Consider the following 26,600-nt stretch of genomic DNA (forward strand, 5'->3'; position numbering starts at 1 on the left):
GCATGGTGGACCTCATCTCCATAAAGGACAAGCACGAGTTCGGTGGTGTGACGGTATCGAGCAGCCAAAACCCTCCCATGCCACTATTTAATCACTTTCACTACGAACACTATCTTTGGTAGGAAGCATCTTGGTGACATGTCTAGCTATAATAGGTATGTTATTCATGTGCGACTCCACCCCAACTCAACTCCCAGACTAAACTTCGGAGCTTTTCTTATGCTCCACTTCCGGTGGCAACACAAGCAGTCATCCAGACATATTCTTATTAGTGGCCTTTTGACTCACCTCACTCAGTACTTTGGCCGAAACTTAGAGGGAGTTGAGGATGTTGCAGGACCCACTGAGTTTAACCATACGGTTATGACTAGATACCAGTTCATTGGGCCCAACATGGAGCATAGGGATTACTCTTACAAGTGCCCCATGCCTGGCTCCAACATCATGTCCGTATGCTTGCCCCTTCCGCAAGCTTTTTCTATGCCCGCACGTTAGATGTGGCTCCTCTCTATTGAGGAGTTAAATGAGTATATGCATGCATTAGGTTTTGGAATGATGTTCCACCCAAGCCAGCAAATGAGTGGGACGCCACAGCTAAGGGCATTTATCCCGGTTAGGGTGCCTGGGGAAATGCACCCCACTATGTTCCACCACCATAGCAACATTACGGCTATGGTGGTGTGTAGGTGCATAAGGCTCAGTTTTAGAAGTTGCATCAATAGGTTGGAGGGACCCGTACAAAGCTTTGTAAGACTAACAACACAATCCACCTGCTCAATGGGAACATGCAGTCCCTATTTACTTTCTGGTAGCCTGGCGTAGGTGGTGGATCATCCTCTAATGCACCATCACGCATGCAGTGGCCTCATACTGCACCAGGTGGCAACGATGATGTGGACATGGACTAGAGAGAGTAGGCCAAGAGCCTATGCGTGGCGAGCTTATGACCCACAATTATAGGGGATCGCGACAATCTTTGAGGGTAGTATGTCACCCAAATTTATTGATTCGACACAAGGGGAGACAAAGAATATTTAGAAGCCTTAGCTGTTGAGTTATCAATTCAACCACACCTGAGAAGTTATTTCTCTGCAACAAAGTATTAGTAGCATAGTAGTATGATAGTTTGATAGTAGTGGTAACAGTAGCAACAATAATTGTAGTAGTAGCAATAGCAGTTTTGTAGTAATTGGAACAATAGTAGGAACAGTAGTAACTTAGCAAAGACAATATGAGTAAAGCATATACATGGAGTAGAGATGCATATTTGGATAAAATTCACCATGTAGTAGTCACAACCTAGAGCGATACACAATAGCTCCAATTCATTAATTAAATATAGGAAATAATTCCGTATATAGTCATATGTGCTTATAATAAAAACTTGCATGGCATCTTTTGTCCTATCCTCCTGTGGCAGCGGGGTCCTAATGGAAATCTAAGGGTACTTAAGGCACTCCTTTTAATAGCGAACTGGAACAAAGCATTAACACGTAGTGAATACATAAACTCCTCAAATTACTGTCATCCCCAAAGAGTATCCCAATTATTATCACCTTGGGGTCTGTGTTTCCGGATGATAACAGGTGCATATAACTTGCAAATAGGATAAAGAACTAAAATATATTCATGAAAACATAAAGGGTTCAGATCTGAAATCATGGCACTTTGGCCGTAATGACAAGCATTAAGTATAGCAAAGTCATAGCAATATAATTCTCACAACATAGTCGATACTAGGGATCAAGCCCTAAAAAATTGACTCGATTACATGGTGAATCTCATCCATCTCCATATATGTTCAGTATGCCTACGATGAAATTAGTCACTCCCGGTGGTGAGCATCATGAGGTTGTTAATTAAGAAGGGTTGTTGATGACGGCGGCGATAATTTATGCTCTCCAGAGCCCCGAACAAACTCCAACTTAGGCATCCTAATGAAGAACAGGAAGTGGCGGCAGCTCCTTATCGTAAAATGCAATGAGACATTCTCTCTGATTTTTTCCTCAGGAAGACGGTACTTATGGACTTCTAGATAGGGAAAACAGCGCACCAAGGGGCCCACAAGCTCAGGTGGTGCACCCTAGGGGGTGATGACCCACAAGTATAGGGGATCAATTGTAGCTCTTTTCAATAAGTAAGAGTATCGAACCCAACGAGGAGCAGAAGGAAATGATAAGTAGTTTCCGGTTAGGTATTGTCTGCAAGTGCTGAAATTGTAAGTAGCGGAGTAGTTTGATAGCAAGGTAATTTGTAACGACCAAGTAACGATAATAGTAAAAAAAGTGCAGCAAGGTAGCCCAATCCTTTTGAGGCAAAGGACAGGCCAAAACGGCCTCTTATGATAAGCAAAGCATTCTTGAGGGTACACGGGAATTTCATCTAGTCACTTTGATCATGTTGGTTCGATTTGTGTTCACTACTTTGATAATTTGGTATGTGTGTGGACCGGTGCTTAGGTGTTGTTCTTACTTGAAGAAACCTCCTAATTATGATTAACCCTCCTGCAAGCATCCGCAACTACGAGAAAAGTATTATGAATAAATTCTAACCATAGCATTAAACTTTTGGATCCAATCGGTCCCTTACGGAATAGCGCATAAACTGGGGTTTAAGCTTCTGTCACTCTCGCAACCCAACATCTAATTCCTACTCCACAATGCATTCCCTTAGGCCCAAATATGGTGAAGTGTCATGTAGTCAACGTTCACATGACACCACTAAGGGAATAACAACATACATACTATCAAAATATCAAACACATATCAAGTTCACATGATTACTTGCAACATGATTTCTCCGGTAACAAGATTGAACACAAGAGATGAACTAGGGTTTTAGAGGAGATGGTGTTGTTGAATATGTTGATGGAGATTGCCCTCCCCAAGATGGGAGAGTTGGTGGTGATGATGATGACGATGATTTCCCCCTCCGGGAGGGAAGTTCCCCAGGCGGAATCGCTCCGTCGGAGTGCAAAAATGCTCCTGCCCAAGTTCCGCCTCGAGGTGCCAGCGCTTCGTCCCAAAAGTTCTCTCCTTATTTTTTATAGGTCAAAACCACTTATATACCAGAAGATGGCCACCGGAGGTGTGCCGAGAAGGCCACAACCCACCAGGGCGCGCCTGGGGGGCCTGGTGCGCCCAGGTGGGTTGTGCCCACCTGGTGGCCCCTCTTTGGTGGTTATTGGCTCCAATATTTCCTAAATATTCCATCAAAAATCTCCGTGAAGTTTCATCTTATTTGGAGTTGTGCAGAATAGGTAGCCTGACGTAGCTTTTTCACTTCCAGATTTCCAACTGCCGGAATTCTCCCTCTTGGTGTGTTCCTTGCAAATTATGAGAGAAAAGGCATTAGAATTACTCCAAAAAGCATTATTATGTATAAAACATTATAAATAACAATAAGAAAACATGATGCAAAAATGGACGTATTAGGGGGCGCCACCTGAGCTTGTGGCTCTGTGGTGGCCCCCTCTACTAGATCTTTTCACCAGAACTTCTTATATATTCTGAAATAATTCTCCATAAAATTCCGTCCAATTCCGAGAACTTTTATTTCTGCAAAAAAACATCACCAAGGTAGTTCTGCTGAAAACATTATCAGTCCGGGTTAGTCTCATTCAAACCATGCAATTTGAGTCTAAAACAAGAGCAAAAGTGTTTGGAAATTAGATACATTAGAGATGTATCAACTCCCCCAAGCTTAACTCATTGCTTTTCCTCAAGAAATTCAGCTGATAAACTGAAAGTGACAAAGAAAAACTTTTACAAACTCTTTTTGTTTCTGTTGTTGTACATAAGCTTAACTAGCAATCAAGTTTTGAGGAAAGGTCATGAACCAACCATATGAATGATAACACTTAGAGCTCATATTTACTCAGGGAAATACATAATCAACTAGCGAGAAATAATAATACATCTTAAATGACAACACTTTGTCAAAATAACCATGATATAATATGATAGTATGATATCTTGCTAGCCATTTTTGAGACCGCAAAACATAAATGCAGAGCACCTCTGAAGTTCAAGCATCGACTAAACAATGTAATTCAGGGTAGAAGACATCCAGGCATGCTTACATCCACCATTAACTAGACTCAATGCATGTTAAACAAAGAATGACAATAACACTCTCAAGGTTGGTGCTTGAATGAGAAGGTGATGACTCAACAATAGAAGTAAATGACATGAAAGTAAATAGAATTGCCCTTCGCAGAGTGAAGCAGAGATTTGCAGCGGTGCAAGAGCTCGAAGCTAAAACAGAGATTAATACGTTTTGAGTGTGGCACTTTTGCTATCATCGTCATGACAAAGGATGTCAATATCTTTCATGCTAAACACGTTAATGGCGGTTCCCAAAAGAAAATGGTTTGACTCCCCCACAACCATACAGACAAATGATACGTCTCCGTCGTATATATAATTGTTTGTTGTTCCATGCCAATATTTTACAACTTTTACATATTTTTGGCAACAATTTATATGATTTTCTTGGACTAAATATTGATCCAGCGCCTAGTGTCAGTTCATGTTTATTGCATGTTTTTTGTTTCACAGAAAATCCATATCAAACGGAGTCCAAACTGGATAAAAACTTATGAAGATTTTTTTGTAATAGATGTGAATTTTGGGAAGTGGAATCAACGCGAGACGATGCCCGAGGGGGCCACAAGGCAGGGGCGCCCCCCAAGGGGTAGGGCGCAACCTGGGCCCTTGTGGCCACCCCGTAAGGAGGTTAGTGCCCTTCTTTCGCAACCATAAAGCTAATATCCGGATAAAATCATGTTAAAATTTCAGCCCAATCGGAGTTACGGATCTCCGAGAATTTAAGAAACGGTGAAAGGCCAGAAAGAGGGAGCGCAAAAACAGAAGGAAACACAGAGAGAGATCCAATCTCGGTGGGGCTCTCTCCCCTTCGCCATCATGGAGGCCATGGACCAGAGGGGAAACCCTTCTCCCATCTAGGGGGGAGGTCAAGGAAGAAGAAGGAGGGCTCTCTCTCTCTCTGTCTCTCTCTCTCCCTCTCTCCCGGTGTCACCAGAACGCCGTCGGGGCCATCATCGTGACGGCGATCTACACCAACAACTTCGCCGCCGTCATCACCAACTCTCTTCCCCTCTATCCAGCGGTGTAACACCTCTTCTCTCTCCTGTAATCTCTACTTAAAACATGCTGCACAACACTATATATTATTTCCCAATGATGTATGGCTATCCTATAATGTTTGAGTAGATCCGTTTTGTCCTATGGGTTAATTCATGATCGTTATTGGTTTGAGTTGTATGTTTTATTATTAGTGCTGTCCTATGGTGCTCTCCGTGTCGCGCAAGTGTGAGGGATCCTCGTTGTAGGGTTTGCAATATGTTCATGATTTGCTTATGGTGGGTGGCGTGATTGACAAAAGCACATACCCGAGTAAGTAGGTTGTTTGCGTATGGGAATAAAGAGGACTTGATACCTTATAATGCTATGGTTAGGTTTTTCCTTAATTATATTTAGTAGTTGCGTATGTTTGCTAGAGTTCCAATCATAAGTTCATATGATCCAAGAAGATTAAGTATGTTAGCTTATGCCTCTCCCTCATATAAAATTGCAATAATTATTACCGGTCTAGTTATCGATTGCCTAGGGGCAAAATAACTTTCTTGTGACAAAAATCTCTCTACTAAAACTAACTTAGTTGTTTCTTTATCTAAACAACCCCTAGTTTTTATTTACATGCTCTTATTATCTTCCAAACCTATCCTATCACACCTACAAAGTACTTCTAGTTTCATACTTGTTCTAGGTAAAGCAAACGTTTAGTGTGCGTAGTGTTGTATTGATGGTCGATAGAACTTGAGGGAATATTTGTTCTACCTTTAGATCCTCATTGGGTCCGACACTCTAAATTATTGAAAGAGGCTACAACTGACCCCCTACGCTTGTGGGATATCAACACAATCCAAGGCTAGTCGAATCCTCGGGTGCCCTCCAACAATCAACCATACAGGGGGAGTTCTTTTTTATAAAGCGGGATTGGGTATCCTTATTATCAGCCTCCCTCAAAGTTGACGAGTGAATAAACTCTCGTCACGATTTAAACACACTCCATGAGCGGTAAAGACACACACAATAGATGTTTATTTCATTGATTAGAGATGGCACATGCAACTTTACTTGGAATGGCGGGGTGATACTGTATATAGGTAGATATGGTGGACTCATATGGAACAACTTTCACTACAAAAAAGACACTTCCAAGACATTATGGCCCGAACAAAAACTTTTTTAGTCATGGATATAACACTTCCATGACGATAATTGAGACAAAAACACGTACCATCATAGATGTGGTGGGCTGATACTTCTATGACAAAAAATATGACAGAAAATGGGCTTTTCGTCCTGGGCGGGCTGGAGGGTGACATGCATGACATTCTTTGTGGGTCCATGACATAAAAGATCGTGGTAGAAGTCAGGGCAAGGAAATCTTTGGGAGTTCTTTGTATACGATGGGTGTGGTCGGGCCCGAGAGATGCAGTGGTTTGTGCATTTCTATCGTACACGTGCGTGTGTACGAGCCGTGTTCGCTAACTAAACCCGAGCGAAGCGTTCACTTACTGAACCCGAGCGATCAATCCCACTAGTTAGCTACATACTGAAGCCGATCGATCCCTTTGCTGCTAACTGAACCCAAGCAATTCCTTCGCTACTAACTGAACCTGGTCGATCCCTTCACTGCTAACTAAACCCGAGCGACCAATCCCTTCTCACTACTTACTGAAGCTGATCGATCGATGCGTTGCATTGAGCCCCCGCATGAGACATAGGTGATTTGAGCTAGCTAGCCGATTGGCTGCCTCTTAATGAACAATGCCCATTATTGCCATGTGCGTGGTATGTAGAACGAGTTGAGATTCGAATCGATCGAGCCCCTTGCATGAGACGTGGTGAGTTGACCTAGCCAGATGATTGGATGTGGATGAACAATTCCCATTGCTACTGCTCGCTCGTATGCCCCATCCCCGCAGGTGGTTTGGCTGTGGATGAATAGTACATAGTCCGTGTGTAGGCGGTTGGTGCTAGATGAACAAGACCCCAATTGATCGAGGAGGCCGTGATGCGATACGCCACACCCCAGCCGGTTGGGAGTGGATGAACAGGACCGCGTGGAGGCCGCAAGCAATTGTAGATGAACAATAGCCCGTGGAGGCTGGAGGAAGTAGAGAATGATGAACTGTAGCCCATGGAGTCCCGTTTTGTGCTATGTCTCACCCCTCCCAATGAAGGACCCTGTTTCGCCCGTAGGAGGTTGAAGAGAAGTTCGTTTCCTCCGTTTTGTGGTACGCCAGACCCCTCCCGATGAACAGGACCCCTTTTCGACTGTAGGTGGTTGAACAAAAGTCTATTTCCTCCGTTTTATGGTATACCAGACCCCTCCTGATGAACAGGACCCTCTTTCGATAGTAGGCGGTTGAACAGAAGTCCGTTTTCCTCTGTTTTGCGGTATGCCAGACCCCTCCCGATGACTAGGACCCCATTTCAACCGGAGGCAGTTGAATAGAAGTCTATTTCCTCTATTTTACGATAGACCCCCAACCGGTGGGGGTCAATGAATAGGCCCCCGTTCCGGTTGTTGCATCCAAGCCGATTGGCTTCCGACGAACAAGACGCATTTCGACCCACTTGGTTGACTCTCGGTGAACAAGTTGTTTCTCTCTTCTGACTCAGCCGGTTGGCTGCCAATGAATAGGACACCATTGCTTTCGTCCAATGAAGACATCCCTTTTTAAACACACTAGTTGGTCTGTTTAACCCATCTTTCGATCTATATGATCTAACCAGTAATAATTCCCTTCTTATGTAAACACCCCGGTGTACCACTCTGTCAAGAAGACCCTATTACTATTGTTGTCAACATTCTGGTAACCACTAGTGGACGAGAACTTTTCCTATTGGTCCGCCTTTCCTTAACAAGCAGGAAAATTGTTCTCTTCGCCCCCCCCACCCGCATTTGGTACCTACGTTGTTGCCGACATAACTGACAAACTATCCTCTGACATGCCTGGCTATCATGACCGTGCAAGATGTCACTACCCTTTCTACTTTTAATCCACACTAACCAAGTTCCACAGGATCGAAATCTGACTCTCTTGTAAATCGTTGATTCCAAAGTATCCTTTGCACTTGGCTTCGTATGTAAATAACGAGCCGTTGTCCTAGGGATGATCTATTCTAGTATCAGATGCAATGTTTTTCGTTGCTCTCAACCCATTTCACACTCTATTTTAGGAATAGAAGGATTGTCTATCTGCTTGAAACTTCTTATTATACCTTTCTATTTTTCCATCGATGTTTTTCTTAAGTTTTAATTCGAGAGATACTTTCTGCCACATTCCTTTAGTTATCCACCAGATAATCAACCTTACAAAGGTCTGTTCTCCCAAAATACCACCCTTATACTTTTGTACATATGATGAAGACTCCGAAGGAAGGATGACAACTTCGTCACGGCGCAAGGAAGCAGATGAATGGAGGGACAAAGATCATGGATCAACCTCTTCAAGAAGGGTAACAAGAACAAAAAGACTCGTTAGGATTTCATAACCAATTCCTTCCTCTTAACTCTACCTCTTAAATCCCGGGATGAGATTTCTTGCAGTGGAGGAGATTTGTAACACCCTGAGAATCAAGCTACAGTGATCTTCCCGTAATGTGTCATGTCATCATATTTTTCATAACTAAAATGCAATTAAATATTTAATTCAACTCAAATTCAAACTCATAATAGGAGTGTAGAAGTTATTTTTTCAGATATTAAAATAAAAGTGTTCATAATTTTGCAAATAATAACTAGGTAATTGTCATGCTGAAAACCAACCCATATGGAATTATTAAAATGCCACTAACAATATTTAGAATGGATCATCAGCATATTACTTAACCTTTTTAATTGCTAAAAATATTTAAATTTAGAAAATGGCTTGAAACTTTTTGTACAGATCCATACTATTGCCAAGAATTTATGTGGCAAGTTTCATCTAGAGAAAAAATCATTTGGTAGCTAAGAAAAATAAAAAACCAAGGCCAAACTATGTGACAGAAAAAAGATAAAAGATAAAGCACATTGTGGAATTAAAGCCTGGTGCTACACTGCAGCCCAGCCATCTCTTGGTTTCCTTGAAACTCATGTATAGAGACCATGGCCTGGCCTCCGTGTGGCCGTCCACGCGTTCGATGTCACCCTGTCGACCATCTGGAGCCCCCTGGAGATGCATATGACCTCACTCGACCCCCTAGACACGAACCCTAGCCCTAACTCTCCCCCCTCACGTCATTTTTCCCTGTGACGCCCAACCGAACCACCGTGGCCATGGCCAAGCTCTTCACCGCGACCACCGGCATCCCCCCACTACATCACCATGTCTAGGAGATGCACCTCCGTCATCCACTTCGCCTGCGAGGACCAATTTGAGCTGAAGATCCACTGAGCATGGCCATTGGCCATCGTCTTTAACCCCGATCATCGTGCGATCTCCTCCACCAACAAACCCCGGTGCCCCTGCCTGCCCCCCTCAGCACACCCGTGACCTCAAGGAGTTGGCCGCTACCTCCTCCTTGAGAGGCAGGTCCTCGAGTTGCCGCCCCGTGCTAACCCGCTCTGCTATCCGCCATGGGTGATGAGGACCTCGACTCCGTGCCGCTTCGACTCATCCAACCACACCGACGTTCTCGAGGTGCGCTTTAGTGCCCCCCCATTTCCCTAGTTAACCATGTCCCATAAGGCCTCGGTGCTGATCATAGCCAATGGCTGATGCTGGACGTCGTCCCTGTCGATGCGCTCACCACCCCACGGCCACGCCGGCGCCTTCCGCCCCAGCACCGCGCTGGCGCGCCCTGGCCGCCCTCTGACTAGGCACCATAGCCTGTGGCCGCGCCTAGGCCATGAAGTGCACACCCCTGCCCCTTGTCTTCGTGCATGAGCGCTTGGCTACCCGGATTTGTCGCCCGCTATGCCACTGCTACACCCCCTATGTGCGTGCCTGCTGCCTTGGCCGCCCCTTGAGCGTGCCGTCGTGTGGCCTCCCCACAGCTCACTGCTACTTGCTCCCGTGCTCCACTGATAGCGGCTTGAAGCTACATCGGTATTTCCACAAAGAGGAAGTGATGATGCACCACAACGATGGTAGGTACTTCCCTCAGTGATGAAACCAAGGTTGTCGAACCAGTAGGAGAACCAAGCAATAATACGTAAACAACACCTACACACAAATAACAACTACTCGCAACCTAACGTATTAAAGGGGTTGTCAATCCCTTTCGGGTTACGGCGCCAGAAATTGGCAAACGGACATGAATAAATTGTAGTGGATTGATAGATCGAATGCCAAATAAAGTAAATAAGAATAAATTGAAGCAAGGTATTTTTGCAGTTTTTGGTTTAATAGATCTGAAAATAAAAGCAAAGGAAAATAGATCGCAAAGGAAAATAATGTGAAGAAGAGACCCGGGGGCCATAGGTTTCACTAGTGGCTTCTCTCGAGAAAAAAAAGAAAAGGTGGGTAAACGAATTACTTTTGGGCAATTGATAGACTTCAAATACTCATGACGATATCCACGCAATGATCATTACATAGGCATCACGTCCAAGATTAGTAGACCGACTCCTGTCTGCATCCAATACTATTACTCCACACATCGACCGCTATCCAGCATGCATCTAGTGTATTAAGTTCATGGAGAAATGGAGTAATGCAATAAGAACGATGACATGATGTAGAAAAGATCTATTTATGTAGAAATAGACCCCATCATTTTATCCTTAGTAGCAACGATACATACGTGTCGGTTCCCCTTCTGTCACTGGGATCAAGCATCGTAAGATTGAACCCACTACAAAGCACCTCTTCCCATTGCAAGATAAATAGATCAAGTTGTCCAAACAAACCCAAATATCAGAGAAGAAATATGAGGCTATAAACAATCATGCATATAAGAGATCGAAGAAACTCAAATAACTTTCATGGATAAAAGAGACAGATCTGATCATAAACTCAATGTTCATCGGATCCCAACAAACACACCGCAAACGAGTTCCATCATATGGATCTCCAAGAGACCACAGTATTGGGAATCAAACGAGAGAGAGGAAGCCATCTAGCTACTAACTACGGACCCGAATGTCTACAAAGAACTACTCACGCATCATCGGAGAGGCACCAATGGAAGTGGTGAACCCCTCCGTGATGGTGTCTAGATTGGATCTGGTGGTTCTGGACTCTGCGGTGGCTGGAATTGATTTTTGTCGACTCCCCTAGGGTTTCTGGAATATTGGGGTATTTATAGAGTAAAGAGGTGGTCCGGAGGACACCCGAGGTGGGCAAAACCCACCAGGGCGCGCCTGGGGCCCCAGGCGCGCCCTGGTGGGTTGTGCTCCCCTCGGAACAGCCCCTAGGTGCTTCTTCGGCCCATTGGTTGTCTTCTGGTCCAAAAAAATCCATGAAAAGTTTCACTGCGTTTTGACTCCGTTTGGTATTAATTATCTGCGATGTAAAAAACATGCAAAAAACAGCAATTGGCACTTGGCACTATGTCAATAGGTTAGTACCAAAAAATGATATAAAATGATTATAAAACATCCAAGATTGATAATATAACATCATGGAACAATCAAAATTATAGATACGTTGGAGACGTATCAGCATCCTCAAGCTTAATTCCTGCTCATCCTCGAGAAGGTAAATGATAAAAACAGAATTTTTGATGTGGAATGCTGCCTAACATGTCATATCATATTCTTTTCTTTATAGAATGGACATTTGGACTTTTATATTGTTCAAAGCAATAGTCTAGTTTTGACATGATAAATTAAATACTCAAGCATATGAACAAGCAACCAAGTCTTTCAAAATATCAACGCTGAAATAAGCTATCCCGAGCCCATCATGCTTAGTCATTGATCCATTCATGAAACACACTCGCATACTAACTACACCCAATGCTCAAGTATGATCATAGTGCCTATATTTTTGCTAGCAAACTTTCAGCAAAAGCATATTTAGATTGGAGATTGCAAACTTCTCTACTAATATCATCAAGTTGTTTTGTTATGGCATCAAGCACAACAGAGTGCTCCTTAAGTTCTTCAATAAAATACTTATTATGCTCAAATTGTGTAGTCATATATTCCTTAGTACTTTTCTCAATTTCAAGAAAAATATCGGGGTAAGGAACATCATATTATTTTCTTTGAGGCATCATGCCTATGCAAACAAGAATGCACGCTGAAACAGATCCGGCAAGAGAACGGCGAACGAAAAAGAGGGCGAATAAAACGACAAATTTTCGTGAAGTGAGGGAGAGGAAAACGAGAGGCAAATGGAAAATAATGTAAATTGCGAGGAGATGAGATTTGTGATTAGGAACCTGGTATATGTAGATGATCCTCCCCGGCAACGGCCCTAGAAATTCCTTTTGATAGCAGCTTGAAGCTACGTTGGTATTTCACCAAAGAGGAAGGGATGATGCAGCACATCGATGGTAGGTATTTCCCTCAGTGATGAAACCAAGGTTATCGAACCAATAGGAGAACCAAGCAACAATACGTAAACAACACCTGCACACAAATAACAAATACTTGCAACCCGACATATAAAAGGGGTTGTCAATCCCTTTCGGGTAACGGCGCCAAAAATTGGCAAACAGACATGAATAAATTGTAGTAGATTGATAGATCGAATGGCAAATAAAATAAATAAGAATAAATTTCAGCAATGTATATTTGTACTTTTTGCTTTAATAGATATGAAAATAAAAGCAAAGGAAAATAGATCGCATAGGCAAATAATATGAAGAAGAGACCCGGGGGCCATAGGTTTCACTAGTGGCTTCTCTCGAGAAAAATACTCATGACAATATCCAGGCAATGATCATTACATAGGCATCACGTCCAAGATTAGTAGACCGACTCCAGCCTGCATCTGCTACTATTACTCCACACATCGAGTGCTATCCAGCATGCATCTAGTGTATTAAGTTCATGGAGAAATGCAGTAATGCAATAAGAATGATGACATGATGTAGACAAGATCTATTTATGTAGAAATAGACCCCATTGTTTTCTCCTTAGTAGCAACGATACATACATGCCGGTTCCCCGTCTGTCACTGGGATCAAGCACCGTAAGATCAAACCCACTACAAAGCACCTTTTCCCATTGCAAGATAAATAAATCAAGTTGGCCAAAAAAAACCCAAATATCGGAGAAGAAATAGGAGGATATAAGCCATCATGCATATAAGAGATCAAAGAAACTCAAATAACTTTCATGGATAAAAAGAGATAGATCTGGTCATAAACTCAAAGTTCATCGGATCCCAACAAACACACCGCAAAAGAGTTACATCATATGGATCTCCAAGAGACCATTGTATTGATAATCAAACAAGTGAGAGGAAGCCATCTAGCTACTAACTAAGGACCGAAGGTCTACAAAGAACTACTCACGCATCATCGGAGAGGCACCAATGGAAGTGGTGAACCCCTCCGTGATGATGTCTAGATTGATCTGGTGGTTCTGGACTCTGCGGCGGGTGGAACTGATTTTCATCGACTGCCCTAGGGTTTCTGGAATTTTGGGGTATTTATAGAGTAAAGAGGCGGTCCGGGGGGCACTCGAGTTAGGTGCAACCCACCAGGGCGCGCCTGGGCCCCCAGGCGCGCCCTGGTTGGTTGTGCTCCCGTCGGAGCAACCCCCAGGTGCTTCTTCGGCACATTGGTTTTCTTCTGGTCCCAAAAAAATCCACAAAAAGTTTCGCTGCATTTGGACTCCGTTTGGTATTGATTATCTATGATGTAAAAAAACATGCAAAAAACAGCAACTAGCACTTGGCACTATGTCAATAGGTTAGTACCAAAAAATGATATAAAATTACTATAAAATGATTATAAAACATCCAAGATTGATAATATAATAGCATGGAACAATAAAAAATTATAGATACGTTGGAGACGTATCATCCACTGCTGCTGTTGCTATTCGCTCGCTAGTCCCCCTGCTGATCGCGCGCACCTGCAGCCCCCGCGCGCCCCGCCCCTACTTCCTTGTACCGTCGGCCGCCGCTCCCCGTGCCTGCCTCCGGCTGCTGGCCGCCGTTGCCGCCACGCCTGCGCGCCTCCTCATTTGCTCTCTAGCGCCGCTGACATGGCGGGGCATCCCCCCTCAGGGTCGCTGCCTATGGGCCCCCGCTGACCCAGTTGACTGGTCAACTGGCCAGCGTTAACCTACTGACTCAGCAGCCCCAGGGCCCACTGTCATCCCCTCTGTGCGCTGCTGGGTGTACTGTCCTAGGTGCACCCATCCATTTCTATTTAATTTTTCAAACTAAGTTAAATCTAGATAATTCAGAAATTATTTGAAACTTTGAAAAATAATTAAAAAATAATCGTAACTCAGTTGAAAATAATTTACATATGAAATTTGTTCGAAAAAATAAAACAAATCCGAATACACCGTCCATATACCTGTCACATACGCCCAACACTGCACACAAGGAACCTTCCCCTTGGGATCGTTTAACCAATAAATGCCTAAAGCCAGGAAAATATTCCTAGATATTTTCCTGCTTCGTCTGCAACACCTAGTACTGCATTAGGTCACCCCTAGCATAGCATATCATCATGCCATCCTTCGTGATACATTTGATTGTTTTGTTATTTGTTGTGTTCCCGTCCGTTACTTCTTTTCCGATAGACCCCGAGACCACTGTTGATCCGGTGATCGACTACTTCACCGTCGAGGGCTCGTATCTGTCTGTAGAGCTTCCAAGCAAGCAAAATCCCCTTGATCATTCCTATATCGCCCGTTCTTTTTCTCTCATGCTTGCATTAGAATTTGCTACTGTTGTTCGGTAGCTCCTATTCTGATGCATAGCTTGCTTTTGTAACCTATTGTTGTTACTTTACCTGATATCCTATATGCTTAGTATAGGTTGGTTAGTAATCCATCAGTGATCCCTCATCCTTGTCCTTGTTGCCCTCGTTTGCTACCGATGGCTCGATCAGCATGATCGATGTGCAGATACCGACACATCACCATGCACCCCCCTTAGTTGTAAGACTCTATAGAGCTACTATCAAGTTTTGAGGGTGATATCTCCAACCTCACTCCTGATGATATCCCTGTAGCGTAGCTAGTTGGTTGTGGGTTACCGAGGGTGATTCCTCTTTCATGACCTCTGATGATGCCTCTATCGTGTAGCCCCTCAAGTGTGAACCTATCGAGGGTGATTCCTCCAAGTTCACCTTGACGGTTACATCGAGTGTGAATCCATCGAGGGTGATTGCTTGGATTTCCCCCTTAATGTTATGGACACATGGATACCTTGACTTTACCGCAGTCCCTTGTTGAAGTTGGCTCAACCCCGAGGGGTACCCGCGAGAGTTACTGAAGTCGGGTTGACCTGGAGGGTACCCGTGATATAATCACAAGGCACAACCAGGCAAGCAGACCATCCTAGAGAGGCATAATCCTGATCCTTGTTGTAAGTCCTCGATACAGGAGGACAGGATCACTCATCGTCACTGCATGCTCCTAGTGCACAAACAATTTGGATATGTGATCTGAGTAGGCCTCTGGCCATTTCACACTAACCACCATGCGGGAATAAGTATGGGCACTCGACGTCGTACAATTCCACAGACGTGAGCAGTTGAGCGGTACGCGCCCAGGTGGTCCACGTAAGCACGTGCTTTGTATAAAGAGGTAGCCATGACTGATCCCGACCATGCTTGCAGCTTGTAGGATTAAAAAGGATGATTGGCCCATGACCCCTTCACATTTATGATGTAAACCGACATGCTAGCCTCTCAGTTGAGCCTAGGTAGAACTACAGTGTGTTAATCGAGAGTGTTGGGTAAGTTGGTGCACCCCTGTAGGGAACTTTATCTATTAGAATAGCTGTGTCCACGGTAACATACGCTCGGAGTTGTATCCCAATTTATTACAACTAGAACTGGATATTGGAGATACTAAATGGATATGATAGCTCTGGGATCGCTTTCTCGCAGAGAGTAGCGGAAGGATCACTGGGCGTTGTTTAAAATATACTGGTTACTCTAATATATGTTACTCTACTGTCTTCTGTTCCTGCAAGATGCTAGTCTTCGATAGGCTAGGCCTTCAATTCTATTCTGGATTCTGCAGTATAGTCCATAGATACAGCCCCTTCCCTTTAATACTAGTGCATACTTGTCATAGATCTTATGTAAGTCTTACGAGTACTTTGGATGAGTACCCATAGTTGCTTTGCTACCTTTTTCCCCTTTACCCGATTGTTGAGATCAGATGACGGAGCCCAGGAGCTAGCCGATCCAGCTGGCGACTACTACTATCCCGACGGAGCGTACTAGTACATGGAGACCACCGAAGACCAGGAATAGTTAGGAGGCCCTAGCCAGGAGGCCTGCGCCTTTTTGATCTAGATATCATTGTTTTGCTAGCCTTCTTAAGGAAAACTTATTTATCTTCTGCATGTACTCAGATGTTGTTGCTTCCGCTGACTTATGTATTCGAGCTTTCATGGCCTTGGCTTGTAATATAAAGCTTTATGTTTCAATTTGTGTCTAGAGTTGTATTGTCATATCTTCTCATGAGTCTCTGATCTTGATCGTGCGCGTTTGCGTGTATGATCAGTGTATGATTGAGTCTGGGACGTCACAATTTGGTATCAGAGCCGACTACCTATAGGAAGCCCCTTTCCAACTCCTTGGCCTAAGTTGAGTCCAGTCTTTGAAAAACTATTTTACTAACATTGTTGTGTGGCTAACGGGCCCACATCGCCAATGGATGGGATTAGGATATTTTATTCTTCTCCTTTACTCTGAGATTCTATTCTCTCTTCTATTTCGGGTTAGAGGTTTTACTAACTCTAACTCTAGGTTCTCATAACTACTTCCTCCCAGAGAGCCCATCATTCCAGATGATGGCTTGATTCACCAGAAGATTCTGAAGATATTCATTGATGTTTTTCCCAAGACCCTTGTGCCCACTGCCTTGGCAATTCCCTACCACCGACAAATACCTATGGAAAAATACATACACTTGTCGTTCATTCATTCATTCTGAGTTGCTCTTATTATTACAAGATGCCTCGAATTATTCTTCGATGTTCTGCGAATCCCTTGTGTCTACTGCCTTGCAGCTCCTAGTCACACGAATACACCTACGAAAATTCCTCACACTTACCGGTGATTCGTTCATCCCTAGGTGATCATGTGTTTCACAAAAGTCTTCAAAATACTATTCGATCTTCTGAAAATCCTCTACAACCTATTGCTCTTGACATTCTAGCCTGCTTGCATTATGGTAAATCCCATATGTCCAGTAATCTTATTGGCATCCTTTCTCACTGTCATTTTGAGCACCTTGATTCAATATGTTGTGAATGCTTGCAATCCTCAGTCGAATCCTAGAATTCATCCTCCCGGTTTAGACATCATTTTAAACATGAGGTAGATCTCGACCAACAAATTTGCCATCGACTATGCCTCTAAGTCTATTCAGCTTACTCATACTTAATCAGAGCATTTGATTTTGATACACCAATCTAGAAATCATAATTTCTTTGTATTTAAGCATCGAATTATTCAGATGTTTCCATAATCTGATGCATTTGCATTCTTTCTTCCTCTGATTAAGGACCAATACTCACATCAGACCCATTGTGAACCGTCAGAACCATTGCTAGGTTATTATCTGACAGTTTCCTTCACATTCAAAATACTTGTGAGTTCTTCCCCTGATACATAAGCCTTTGGTAAATTGTATCCTCTTATTTTGCCAACCATGCTCTACTATCGAGCTTGTGTTATTTATTGTTGAAGTTTGTGGTCTATGTTCCTAAGGTGCCCTAATGGGTAGAACCTATGCCTTCCCTAATTGTTGTGAACCCGAAAGTTTTCATGGGGTCATACTCTACTGGTGTTACGCCGGATAAAATTTCAATAGTACAACTTCATCAAAAGTGAGAAGTAAATAAAAGGTTATGCGTTAAAGAAGTGGGAGTCGACCTTGAACTTTGTGTTCATGCCCATGGAAATGTTGTAGACCATTATGGAAGCTTCTTTCAAAATATTTATTCATTTGTATAATCCTTACAAGTTTCCTTAACTTGATTCCATGCAGTTATGGTCCTGGACATGTTGACCTCATTTGAACTCCATCCCCGTGCCTCGTCCATTTTTTGACAAGGTTAAAGCATCTGTCAGCCGCAGATAGATGACCAAGTTCATCTTCTATTTTGTTCTATCTTTGAGTATTACCCTCTGGAATCTCGAGGATATTGTGCCATTGCACTACATCTTATGAATTCTTATTGGAATAATACTTCTCATCGTTTTAGCCACTTCGCAGGTTTGCATTGCCCGTCACTCAGAACTCTGACAAGTGACTCGAATTCACATTATGATTTAGTACTCCTAGTACTTTGTTGTTGGGAAGTTTAATGCTCCATGATGCCATTCCTAGCCGGATCGGCTACATCATTTTCATGCTAATTTAACTGTGCTACCTGGTCCTTGTTCCCGGTGCACATTTCTGACAATGAGCTTAGCTCGTGATAAACTTTCATCAATTGTATCATTTTTCTTACACTACATGATGGAATCTGAGCTTGTGTCACATCCGCGGTTCCATTGACTTTTAGCTTTACCATTACATCTGCTTTGATCATCTTACTGATCAATTACATCTTCATGAAAACTCTCGACAAAATGTGTCATGAACATTGCAACATTTTGACTTCTTCCGATAGGTCAGTCGAATTCACGATGAAAAGTACCATCCTTGTCCCTTGATAATTTTTGTTGTCCTCGACAACATCCTTGCCTTTCGTCTGATGCAAACGCATTCAAGTTCTGTGTTGTACCTTGAGTTGCTTGCTATCCAGCTGATGTTATGTTCTAACTTGGAGTATTACCATCTTTTATGTCAAGAATTTCATGAGAATCTCACCACCTCTTATGAATTCTTGATATAGCGATGTTTCTCGCCATCACCATTCATTTCGTGGTCCCCGTGTTGTTTCTAATCGGAATACCAACAAATGAACTATGATGTGCGAATTCAAAACTTCTAGCAACCCTATTGCTTTGAAGTTAATGGTCATTAGTTACATTCCCAGTTTGTTGGTTATTGAATCATCATTCTAACATTGATCGTGCTACTTAGTCCATAATTCCAGGTGCACTTTTGATTAATGCTTAATGGTGGATGTTCTCCTCAAACATACCTCATTATATACTTTGGTATGCACAATGCTACTACCTTATCACATAATTGTGGAAATCCATCTTTTTGGAAATCTCGATGAGTTGTCGCTAATGCCCATCAGCGACACTCCTCATCTCCTCCATGGTTAATGATGAACTCTTGTTTTGGATCCTGCTTCCATATTACATTTCCCAAGAATCTTGCAACATCTTCGCATCAATTTTTGTTCCACCCTTTTCTTATCAGACATCTTGAGTCTCAGGTATCCCGACACTAATCAGATCTAAAACTTGGTTAGATGTGATGGTTGGAACATTTTCTAAGAATTATAACTTTGATCTCTATGTAACCCGATAAGGTGATGTCATGTCTAGCACGCCTGCTCGAAGGACCTATTGCCATAGTATCTTGTTTAGCAATGTTATCCGTTCTACCATGAGGAAATTGTAAGACTTATTCTAGACGCTGATCCTGATCGACCCTTTGTGTATCCAAACTCCAACCTCGAAGCATGACTGTGGTATTTCGATCATCAAAAAGAACATTGGAAGCGAAATGCTAATTATTTCTTGATCAATTATCCAACCACTGTTGTATGGGTAAACATCATGATTCTCCTTGCCCCATTATCTAAATGGATATGTATTTGTTGTCCTTTCATGTATATCATGCTTTATTTGTCCTTGAGAAAAATATACTCCTTATACTTGGGTATAATCACATTTTCCTTTCCATTGTCAGATTAATCTATTAATCACAATGTCCATTCAGTTGGTCTGTTTAACCCTTGTTTTGATCTATATGATCTAACAAGTAATAATTACCTGCTTACGTAAACACCCTGGTGTACCACTCTGTCGGGAAGACCCTTTTACTATTGTTATTTACATTCCGGTAACCACCGGTGGACGAGAACTTTGCCTATTGGTCTGCCTCATCTTAACCAGTAGAAAAATGGTTATATTTGTCCCCCGCCCTTGGTACCGATGTTGCTGCCAACATAACTGCAAACTATCCTCTAACATGCCTGGCTATCGTGACCGTGCAAGATTGAAGAAAATATGCCCTAGAGGAAATAATAAAGTTGTTATTTATATTTCCTTATATCATGATAAATGTTTGTTATTCATGCAAGAATTGTATAACCGGAAACTTAGTACATGTGTGAATACATAGACAAACAGAGTGTCCCTAGTATGCCTCTACTTGACTAGCTCGTTAATCAAAGATGGTTAAGTTTCCTGACCATAGACATGTGTTGTCATTTGATGAACGGGATCACATCATTAGAGAATAATGCGATGAACAAGACCCATCCGTTAGCTTGGCATTATGATCATTTAGTTTTATTGCTATTACTTTCTTCATGACTTGTACATATTCCTCTGAGTATGAGATGATGCAACTCCCGAATACCGGAGGAACACTTTGTGTGCTATCAAACGTCACAACGTAACTGCATGATTATAAAGATGCTCTATAGGTGTCTCCAATGGTGTTTGTTGAGTTGGCATAGATCGAGATTAGGATTTGTCACTCCGAGTATCGGAGAGGTATCTCTGGGCCCTCTCGGTAATGCACTTCACTATAAGCCTTGCAAGCAATGTGACTAATGAGTTAGTTATGGGATGATGCATTACGGAACGAGTAAAGAGACTTTCCGTTAACGAGATTGAACTAGGTATGATGATACCGATGATCGAATCTTGGGAAAGTAACATACCAATGACAAATGGAATGATGTATGTTGTTATGCGGTTTGACTGATAAAGATCTTCGTAGAACATGTAGAAGCCAATATGAGCATCCAGGTTCTGCCATTGGTTATTGACCGGAGATGTGTATTGTTCATGTCTACATAGTTCTCGAACCCGTAGGGTCCGCACGCTTAATGTTCGATGATGATTTGTATTATGAGTTATGTGATTTGATGACCGAAGTTTGTTCGGAGTCCCGGATGAGATCACGCATATGACGAGGAGTCTCGAAATGGTTGAGAGGTAAAGATTCAAATATTGGAAGGTTATATTTGGACATCAGAATGGTTCCAAGTGATTTGGGTATTTTTCTGGAACCCCCCGGGGAAGTATTGGGCCAACATGGGCCTAAGGGAGAGAGAGGGAAGCCCGCGGGGGGTGGTCGCGTGCCCCCCTCCTTGGGAGTCCGAATAGGACAAGGAGGAGGGGCCACGCCCCCCTTCCATTTCCCTCTCACTCTCCTTCCTACTCCCTCCGGTGGAAGAAAGGAAAAGGGGGGGGTGAATCCTACTTGGACTAGGAGTCCATGTAGGACTCCCCCCTACGGCGCGCCCCTACTGACCGTTGGCCTCTCCCCCCTCCTTTATAGACGTGGGAAGGGGGCACCCCAAAGTGACAACAGACAATCACTTAGTCGTGTGTGGTGCCCCCCTCCATAGTTTAACACCTCGGTCATATCGTCGTAGTGCTTAGGTTAAACCCTGCATCGGTAACTTCATCATCACCGTCGCCATGCCGTCGTCCTGACGGAACTCTCCCTCATCCTCAACTAGATCAAGAGCTCGAGGGACGTCATCAGGCTGAACGTGTGCTGAACACGAAAGTGCCGTACATTCGTTACATGGATCGGTTGGATCGTGAAGATGTTCGACTACATCAACCGAGTTACTAAACGCTTCCGTTTTCGGTCTATGAGGGTACGTGGACACACTCTCCCCTCTCATTTCTATGCATCTTCTAGTGAGATCTTGTGTGATCGTAGGAATTTTTCCCCAACAGTGGCATCTGAGCCAACTCTATGTGTAGATGATATATGCACGAGTAGAACACAAACAGTTGTGGGCGATAATAGTCATACTTCTTACCACCAACATCTTACTTTGATTCGGTGGTATTATGGGATGAAGCGACCCGGACCGACATTACATGACCGCGTTCATGAGACTGGTTCTACCGACGTGCTTCGCACACGGGTGCCTAGCGGGTGTATGTTTCTCCAACTTTAGTTGAATCGAGTTTGACTATGGCAGGTCCTTGTTGAAGGTTAAAACAACACACTTGATGAAAAATCATTGTGGTTTTGATGCTTAGGTAAGAATGTATCTTGCTAGAAGCCCGTAGCAGCCACGTAAAACTTGCAGCAACAAAGTAGAGGGCGTCTAACTTGTTTTTGCAGGCCATGTTGTGATGTGATATAAATTGTTGTATGAGATGGTCATGTTTTGTAAAAGTTATCGGCAACTAGCAGGAGCCTTATGGTTGTTGCTTTATTATATGAAATGAAATCGCCATGTAATTGCTTTACTTTATCACTAAGCGGTAGCGATAGTCGTGGAAGTAATAGTTGGCGAGAGCAAAGCTGATGACTACTCGTTAGTTCAGTGTGCCATGCTTTACGGCTTAGAAATGGGACTTCAAAGACATTTTGAATGTCACGGAGCATATGAGATGTTCGAGGAGTTGAAGTTAATATTTCAAGTAAATGCCTGAGTTGAGAGATATGAGGTCTCCAACAAGTTCTATAGCTGCAAAATGGAGGAGAATGGTTCTTTCAGTGAACACATATTCAGAATGTCTAGGTACCACAACCACTTGACTCACCTGGGAGTTAATCTTCCTGATGATAGTGGCATTGACTGAGTTCTTCAATCACTGCCACCAAGCTATAAAGGCTTCATGATGAACTATAATATGCAAGAGATGGAAAAAATTACCGAGCTCTTCGCGATGCTAAAGGCTGCAGAGGTAGAAATCAAGAAGGAGCATCAAGTGTTGATGGTGAACAAGACCACTAGTTTCAAGAAAAAGGGCAAAGGGAAGTAGAACTTCAAGAAGAACATCAAGCCAGTTGCTGCTCAAGGGAAGAAGCCCAAGTCTAGACCTAAGCCTGAGACTGAGTGCTTCCACTTCAAAGGGACTAGTCACTGGAACCGGAACTGCCCCTAGTATTTGGCGGATAACAAGGATGCCAAAGTGAAAGGTATATTTGATATACATGTTATTGATGTGTACCTTACTAATGCTCATAGTAGCGCCTGGGTATTTGATACTGGTTATGTTGCTCATATTTGCACCTCGAAACAGGGGCTACGGATTAAACGAAGATTGGCTAAGGACAAGGTGACGATGCACGTGGGAAATGGTTCCAAAGTCGATGAGATCTCTGCCGGCACGCTACCTCTACATCTACCGTCGGGATTACTTTTAGACATAAATAATTATTATTTGGTGCCAGTGTTGAGCATGAACATTATATCTAGATCTTGTTTAATGCGAGACTCTTATTCATTTAAATCAGAGAATAATGGTTGTTCTATTTATATGAGTAATATATTTTATGGTCATGCACCCTTGATGAGTAGTCTATTTTTCTTGAATCTAGATTGTAGTGATACACATATTCATAATATTGAAACCAAAAGATGCAAAGTTAATAATGATAGTGCAACTTATTTGTGGCACTGCCGGTTAGGTCATATTGGTGTAAAGCGCATGAAGAAACTCCATGTTGATGGGGTTTTGGAATCACTTGATGCTTGCGAACCATGCCTCATGGGCTAGATGAATAAGACTCTATTCTCTGGAACAATGGAGCGAGCAACTGACTTATTGGAAATAATCCATACTGATGTATGCGGTCCGATGAGTATTGAGGCTCGCAATGAGTATCATTATTTTCTGACCTTCACAGATGATTTGAGCAGATATGGGTACAACTACTTAATGAAACATAAGTCTAAAACATTTGAAAAGTTCAAAGAATTTTAGAGTGAAGTGGGAAATCATCGTAACAAGAAAATAAAGTTTCTATGATCTGATCGTGGAGGTGAATATTTGAGTTATGAGTTTGGTCTTCATTTAAAACAATGTGGAATAGTTTCACAACTCATGCCACCTGGAACACCACGACGTAATGGTGTGTCCGAACATCGTAACTGTACTTTATTAGATATGGTGCGATCTATGATGTCTCTTACTGATTTACCGCTATCATTTTGGGGTTATGCTTTAGAGACGGCTGCATTCACGTTAAATAGGGCACCATCTAAATCCGTTGAGATGACACCATATGAACTATGGTTTAGCAAGAAACCTAAGTTGTCGTTTCTTAAAGTTTGGGGTTGCGATGCTTATGTGAAAAAGCTTCAACCTGATAAGCTCGAGCTCAAATCGGAGAAATGTGTCTTCATAGGATACCCAAAGGAGACTGTTGGGTGCACCTTCTTTCACAGATCCGAAGGCAAGATATTCATTGCTAATAATGGATCCTTTCTAGAATGAGTTTCTCTCAAAAAAAGTGAGTGGGAGGAATGTAGAACTTGTCGGAGGAATGTAGTCCCGCCGCCGGTGGGAGATCACTGTAGCCATTCTGCATCTTATCTGGTTAATGGTGCGTGGGCCTCCAAGGGAGGACTGGGCCGGCTGCTGGGAGCCGGCCTCCCTCGGATCTGACTGGTGTAGCTCCCATCGTCTTTTGGGCTCTCGCTGACCGGTAGGGCCCGCCGTCCTTGGGACGTACCGACAGGCGGTCGTGGGAGCAGGGCTTTGCCTGTCAGTAGTGACGTCGAGGGCGAAGTGGCAACAGTGCCGCGCCGAGCGGAGATCTCAGCTGGTACGAGGCACTATGGCCACGTCCGGCCCCTGATTCGTGGGGGGATGGGCTACACTTTTGCCTCTCCCCGTCCTGTCTTCTTTAATGGGGGTGCAGACTTTCAGGGCACCGTGGGCCGACTGCTGGGAGACGGCCTCTCTGGAGGCTGCCTGCCAGGAGTCGGCCTGTCTTTGTGCCGCCTTCCTAAGCATGGCCGCCTTCTAGCAGTCGGCTGTTCGGCCAACCGGCCACCAGAAGGCGGCGCTTCATCTTGATGCCTTGAGGGGCGTAGCCGGCCCGATGTCTTGAAAGGTTCCGGGACTTGGGTTAGGCTACCCGTGGCCCATTACTCCGACAGTAGCCCCCGAAGCTGGTGAGGCGCCGTGCCTGATGTGCCGAGGAGCCTCAACAGTTTCCTCCTTCGGGTACTCTGAAAGAAACCTCATCCGACTCCCGGGAAGCCGGCTGGAGGGAGTCGGATACGTATAGTCGTATCTTCCTGGAATTTCGAATGCATCGGCGGGAACTAGGTGGCGTGTTGGCTAAGCCTCTCGATCAGCCACCTGTCGCGGGCACACCATGTGGTGCCAGCCGTCCGGGCCAGCCTGTGAGCCCACGCGCACAATGGGACGCTTCAGCAGGCTGGGGCCACCACCTGTCCGGGGCCTCGGCACGCAAGCGGATCCACTGCGGCCGAGGTGGGCGGTTTCGCTTGCCCGTGGAGTTACTGCGCGCAGCAATTTTGCGCGATAAAGGTGGGGATGTGGGGTCGTGGGCACTGTTAATCCCACGATCCCACGCCCGCCCCCTCAGCTTCATAGCCCGCAGGCTATAAGTAGGGGAGGAGAGAGAGTGGCAGAGCACGCGCGCCCCTCCACCCCATCATTGCCTCCTTCTTCTTCCTATCGCCGCAGCGCTCCCCGATCTACGCAGGAGTGCTGCTGCAGTTTGTCTTCGTCGAGCCCGCTCACCCGAGCCTACTAGCTTCTCCCCACTCTCAGCTTCCTTGCCACGCATTTCTTCGTCGAGCTCTCCATGGCGCGCGAGCGAGGAGGAGACTGGGACGGATCCAACGTCAATGAGGATCTCATAACCTTCCTCCGCGAGACGCGGCGTCTCCCCGGTGCAGACCTCGGGAAGGCGCGCGTGCCGCCAGAGGGAGATATCTCGCCGGCGCCGGGTGAGAGCGAGCTGGTCGTCTTCCACTCGCACTTCATCCGGGGCTTCGCCCTGCCGCCGAGCGACTTCCTTCACTCATTCCTCGAGTTCTACCACTTCAGCCTCATCACATCACGCCCAACACCATGATGCTCCTGGCCGCCTTCGTCACGATCTGCAAAGGATACCTTGGCGTTCTCCCCACCATCGAGCTATGGGGAGCCTTCTTCTACACTAAACTGGGCACGTCCATCCGGGAGGTGGCTACCCAGTGCGGTGCCTTCGTTGCAGTTCGCCGACCGTCGCCGCAAAATGTCTTCCCCATCATCAAACTGCCGCAGTCGGTCAAGATGTGGCAGCAATCCTACTTCTACGTGCAGAACGTAGACCCGGTTGCCGACTTCCTCAACCTGCCGGCATACGAAGCCAGCCCGCCTGCCGAGCCCCGGGCTAGCTGGGGCTACAAGACGAAGTCGGTGTTGGCAGACGGCGCCGCCGCCATCCTACGGCTCCAGGAGCTGATCAACACCGAAGGCCTCAGGGCGTCTGACTTGCTAGTCGCCTTCGTCAAGCGCCGGGTTCTCCCGCTCCAACACCAGCTGCACCTGATCAGCCAGATG

Source organism: Triticum urartu, chromosome 7A (assembly GCF_056163025.1).
Source record: "Triticum urartu cultivar PI428250 chromosome 7A, HENAU_Tu73, whole genome shotgun sequence".
NCBI lineage: Eukaryota > Viridiplantae > Streptophyta > Magnoliopsida > Poales > Poaceae > Triticum > Triticum urartu.